This window comes from Lepidochelys kempii, chromosome 7 (assembly GCF_965140265.1).
Source record: "Lepidochelys kempii isolate rLepKem1 chromosome 7, rLepKem1.hap2, whole genome shotgun sequence".
Classification (NCBI taxonomy): domain Eukaryota; kingdom Metazoa; phylum Chordata; order Testudines; family Cheloniidae; genus Lepidochelys; species Lepidochelys kempii.
In genome coordinates, this window is record NC_133262.1 from 58,802,718 (window position 1) to 58,808,717 (window position 6,000).

At 46.7% G+C, this 6,000-nt stretch overlaps 1 protein-coding gene across 1 annotated transcript in view; it reads right to left on the minus strand.

Annotated features, from left to right (window-relative positions):
- FRMPD2 (FERM and PDZ domain containing 2) overlaps positions 1-5,588 on the minus strand; it is a 49,429-nt gene extending 43,841 nt beyond the window's left edge. The window contains exon 1 of the mRNA XM_073354755.1: positions 5,484-5,588. The gene's annotated coding sequence lies outside the window, so the exon portion shown is untranslated. The remainder of the gene's footprint in view (positions 1-5,483) is intronic.
- Positions 5,589-6,000: the final 412 nt, after the last annotated feature.

Consider the following 6,000-nt stretch of genomic DNA (forward strand, 5'->3'; position numbering starts at 1 on the left):
AATGAAATTAATAGTTAGCAGGTTTAAAACAAACACAAGAAAGTATTTTTTCATGCAACGCGCTGTCAACCTCTGGAACTCCTTGTCAGAGGGTGTTGTGAAGGCCAATACTATAATGGGGTTCAAAAGGGAGCTAGATAGATTCATGGAAGATAGGTCCATCAATGGCTATTTAGCCTTTGCCAGAAGCTGGGATTGGGTGACAGGGCATGAATCACTTGATGATAACCTGTCTGTTCATTCCCTTTGGGGCACCTGCCATTGGCCACTGTCAGAGGACAGGATACTGGGATTGATGGACCTTTGGTCTGACCCAGTATGGCTGTTCTAATTGTTATTTTAAACAATTCAGGGCAAACTTCTCCAATCCAGATGCCCAAAGTTGGGCTCCTAAATCCATATTTAGACACCCAAACAAGTGGCCTCATTTTCGAGCAGCAGTCCACTTCCCTCCCTGCAACTCCCCTGCCTCCCCCCCTCTAGTCTCACTTTCTCCTCTTCATTCCCACACACCCCACTTCTCTGATCTAGTTCCCACCATTTCCCTGCCGCTTTGCCTCTCTCATTCTCTGATCCTGGAAGACTTTTATAATGTCACACCCCTGGTCTGCACTGGGAAAAGGTGTTAATTAATACACCTTTAGCTAACTCATTTGCTAAACACACCTCATTCTTTCCTGTGAAATGCCTTGTGCATGAGCAAAAGCCCATGCTGATTTTGCAAACAGCCATCTCTGTGAAACAAGGAGCTCAGAAAACCCACCACTGCGGCTGAAAATTCATGGGAGACTGGGGGAAAAAATTGAACTACAAAAAATATCTGATTAAGTACAAAAAATATCTAATGTTGAGCCTTCCAAATTCTCAAAGAAAATCCTTCCAGCCAATCTCAAACACCCCATTGTGCAGCTAAATCAGATACTCCAGTTCAAAGTTAGAGGGGGTAAAAAACAGGGCAAGGATGGAAGTCCAGACTCAGCCATAACTCTGAAGTCACTACCAGGGCCTCCACATTAAGTGTATAGGTTTGAGACATATTGATAAATGTGAATACACACAATTTTTGCAAGTATAAAAATCAGTCAATTCAAATTTATACATACACAAATTAAATGCTTATAATTTAAAAGAAAATGTCTGGAGCTGGATGTGGAGGTGGGGCAGTGGATGGAGGTGGAAGGAATCTGCTTAGGACTTAAATCAGGCTCTCAGGAATAGAGCTAGCTCAGGAAACAATCGATTCTGCTTTGTTTTGAAGTTTACACTCTCAGAAGAGACAGCTTCAAATGATGCTGAAACCTCTTGGTGCTCAAGACTGCAATGTTCTTGCTGCTTCAAGTGCAGCGGTGCCATAGGGGTTGTTATACCACGGCTGTACAAGCTAGCATGCAACTATGGGGCCTTTAAGGACCAGTGCCAGTTGGAGGTCAACTCATCTATCAATGAGACCTCTCAACACACGAGTTCAGTCTCACACTCATATCTAATTGGCTGGTTTCTCGCTCTGGTGAAGACACTGGACAACCATCAACCATATTAGACTGTTACATGCACAAATGGAAAATCAAGGATTTGCCACAGGTGTGAATGTGGAGACCTCCCAACCATTGGACACACTGTGAACAAGTGCCCCATCTTTTCATTTCCAGGAGGTATCAAAAAGGTGCACTCTGCATCTCCTGAAGCCCTCGACTGGATTTCACACCTTTCTATTAACTTGTCAACGTTGCTATTTCCATATGAAAGAAGCAGAGGTGAAAGTAAGCCGGTTCACCCCAGTACGATGTACCAGAAAGCAGCAGAGGTGCGTTATATGGGCTCATGGCTCCAGCAATATTGAGGGCCCAGGGACCCGGCTCCACCAATGTTTGGGGCCAGGTCTCCCACTGCTGCCGCCCCCCGCATGCCTCCCCCGAGTGTCCCCTGGCCCTCTCCCTGCTGCCCCCTTGCCTCCCTGAGTCCCTGGGCAGAGCATCCCCTGCAGCTCCATGCTGCCTCCCTGCATCAACTGCCGCCGCAGGGTCCTAGTGCCCCCTATCCCCTACTGCCAGGGCAGGCTGCCCTTCCCCCCAGACCCTTTCATTTTCTGGAGGGACCCTCCACCAGTACAGCCACCCCACCCCCCACCTGCGGTCACCACTTCTGCTCCATGCTGGGCAAGGGGCAGTCCCATCCCCCACCCCCAGTGAGGCCACAATGAGGGGCGGCAGCAGCAGGGGACGAGGTGCACATGTGATGGCAACCCCCCCAGCACCCATCACAGAAGAGGTGAGGGAGATTCCTGGACCTGAGAGGGGCCCTAGGAGCACATGCAGTGACAGCGGTGGGGGTGAATATGCTGCCGGGGGGGAGAAGGGGGCCCCTACCCCAGAGCTCGCTGCTGCCGGTGGGGAGAGGGCTGGGGGGAGTCCTCCTCTCTGGCTCCAGTCCCGGGGCAGCCTACCTGTACCCCAAGCTCATTCCCAGCCCTGCCCCACCCCAGAGCCCATACTCCGAGCCAGAGCCCTCATCCCCCCACACCCCAACCCTCTGCTCTAGCCCTGAGCTCTTCAACACCCTAAACCCCTCACCTCCAGCCCCAGCCAGAGCCTTCATCCCCCCGCACCCTAATCCTCTGCCTCAGCCCTGAGCCCCCTACCACACCCCTGCACCCCTCATCCCCAGCCACACCCCAAACCCATTCCCAGCCTCACCCCACAGCTCTCACCCCTGCACCTCCTTCCATCCCCAAACTCCCTCCCACAACCTGCAACCCCTCCCTCCACATCCCAGGCCCTTTAAATAGCCACCAGAGTCCCGTCGCCACTACCCCACGGCTCCGGCAGCAGGGCTCCGGGGACAATTTAAAGGGCCCTGGAAGGTAGCAGCAGCCAGATCCCTGGGCCCTGCCCTGGACCCCCGGGGCTCTGTCGGCAATTTAAAAGGGCCTGGGGCTCTGCTGCGGTAGTGGCAGTTAGAGCCCCGGGCCCTTTAAATCTCCTCCTTTAAATTGCCCCCAAGTCCCAGGGGTCCCAGCCACCTCTGCAGCTGGGACCTCAGGGGGTGATTTAAAGGGCCCAAGGCTCCCAGCTGCTGCTACCAGAACCATAGCCCCGGGCCTTTAAATCCTGATTTAAAGGGCCCAGGAATTTAAAGGGCCTGGGGATTTAAAGGGCCCGCCTCTTCTGGTAGAGGCCATGCCTCTTCCAGTTGAGGCCCCGCCCCCTCCTTTGGACTCCGGAGTACCAGCAAGTCCTTTAAGCTACTTTCACCCCTGGAAAGAAGAAAAGTTCCACACTACTGTCTCATTACAACCTATAGAGCTGCAACATGCAAATTAGCTCTAGAGAAAAGGTAATGATTGGGTGAGTTATTTCTTATGTTACAGTGGTCCCAGTTAGAAGTGATCTAAGATGTTAACCTGGCCTTCTCTATGTCCTATATTACGGAGGTGCCAGTCCTGGCTTCACAGTTGAGTTAAGTTTTGTACTTGAAGCAGACATTCAATCTCTTTTTTATATATTTAAAAATACCATATCCTCCCCAAATTAGAGAACATGCTCTTTGAGAGTAGAATGAATGTTCCAAAAAATTACAAATCTATTAATTAGTTTTTGAATTAAAAGTAATGCATAATTGTTCCTCTAACAAATGTAGCTCCCTGTGAATGTGAGGATGAGAAAGATGGAGAAACTGAGTCAAACATTCCAGCCACCGTGCTCCACTGTAGCAATGCAAGTCAGCTCTAAACCCAGCTCAGTTGTCCAGTATTTTCTAGCAGCTTTGTGCAGCTTTGGAATGTCAAAGCCTCCAGAGCGCACAGGTGAATCTGGTCCTAAAAGCTCAGCATTTTAAAAATGATTTAAAATTGATACTATATATCTTCAAAACATCAGAACTATCACATTCTTCTTGGGTTTCCTGTTCGTGTATGACATTTTTAATAATTAAAAACTCCCAAGTTAATTCTCAAACAAAAACCAAGTTAAGACGCAGCTAAGAAAGATGGTACATATTAGTAGTTGAAGGTAAAATACATTGCAGAGGTTGAAATTATCCCCAGAACAATGCCCTTTAGTGCCATCATGATAGGGGAAATAGAAAACATCTGTGCCTTTAAAAATCAGTTTCCTCCCACCTTCCCTTTGGCCCAATACCTAAGGGGAAATGGCATTAATTCCAAAGTCCTCTCAGAATGTCTGTCTACTAGGGACTGGCTCCTGTCATTGTTTTATTTTCTCCAAACATCTCTCATAAAGAGCAGGTGTAAAAGGAGAACCTTTGAAGCAACCTATTTACCTGTAGGCCATCAGCTAAATCCACTTGCTAATGCATGCCAAGATTAACCCTTCAGAGATTTGCTCCCTGTCTCTAGAAGGCCAGCTGTGAAAGGGCAGTAGAACTCACATAGTGCAGTATTATTTCTCTTTTCCATTTGTGGATTTTTATGCATCAGAAGATCCACCTCTCTTCCCTCTAGGCTACTGTCTTTTACCAACACCTTTATCGTAATAATTCTTTGTAATGCGGTGGTGTCATCCCCTGGATAGCATACTGGACTACGAGTCAGGAGACAAGGATTCTTGGCTTTGCAATCAGCTGTGTGAGCTTGGGAAAGTCTCTACGCCTTAGTATCTCCATCTGAGAATGGGGACCATGAGATTTACTGTCTTTGGTTATGTACTTTGAGATCTTTGGATATAAGAGTTAAGAGCTAAGCATGATTATTAGTTGCACTCCTTTGGGATCTTTCATCTAAAGATTTCAAAAAGTTTTACACTTATTAGGTATACCTCACAATATCCTTGAAAATAAGGATTAGCCTTATTTTACAGATGGAGAAACTGAGGTTCAGAGCAGTTAAGTGACTTTCCCAAGGCCAAGTAGTGAGACAGTAGCAGAGATAGAAACAGAACTTGAGAGTTCTGGTGCCCTTTGTGCTCTACCCTCTAGAAAACACATCCTCCCTTTCTCGGGTCTGTAGTATAAGGGTTAAAAAAAATTATTGTGCATTACAAGTCCATGAACAGTGATAATAGAGTCTCCCATTGAGTCTGACAGATGAGCTACCGTCATTATTATTATTATTATATTGTGGGTCCTGAGACCAGCAAATATAACTTAAAATGGTTTTATGGAACTTTTTGAGTTATGTCATATAAATGCAAAAATATTCAGCATTATCTGTGCCAAAAGAACAAACACCATCCAGCAATTTCTTTTCCTTCACTTTAAAGATTTATATCCAGATTCAGCCCTGGGATGGATGTTTCCAACTTCTCTTGAAATCAGTAGGAGCTGAGCAAAATCTGGCCATCCTAAATTACTGTGTTTAATACAAGCAACCGTCCTGTACAATCAAAGCAGCTAATGGTATGGGAGAAAAGAAATGATCTTTATTCTAAAAGCGAGGGTAGCTATTAAATACTGCTGTCCTAAGCGAGGAAGCCTCCTAATTCTTATTTAATCAATAATGGTATGAAAAGAAACATACAAGAAACTACCTGCAACAGCTGGACAGATGCTGCATCCAAAATAGTCCAAAATCTCGGATATCTTTCCCTGAAACCTGTAGCCTAAGTCTTCATAGACACAAACTTCCCAGTGAAGTGCAGGGTTGGTTTGTTTTTTGATTTCTTTCTTTCTTTCTTTTTGCTGCTTTGTTTATGTTTCGTAACTAAGCACTGAGTACTCTGGCAAGTGGCTAAGCAAGTGAACAATAAGTTCCCTTCTCTCAGTTGCACGCCCAGCCTAGTACCTCCTGGGTTGGAGTTGAGGGCAACGACATGGCTGCTGCATGTTGTTTACGCTTCTCTCTTTTTTCTTTCCCTCTTTTTTGTTTTTGTTTTTTTGACAGTTCACCTTCCAGTTGAAGCAGTCGGCATTTAGCAGCTGGCTGAATGGGAATCTGTGGGGCCGTGGGCATGTAAGAACTCAATTGGATTACCTGACGCACAAGGCAGCCTTAGCTCCAAAGCTCAGCAGCCGGTCTGCAGGCTGATGTCTCTTTCAGACCACAGC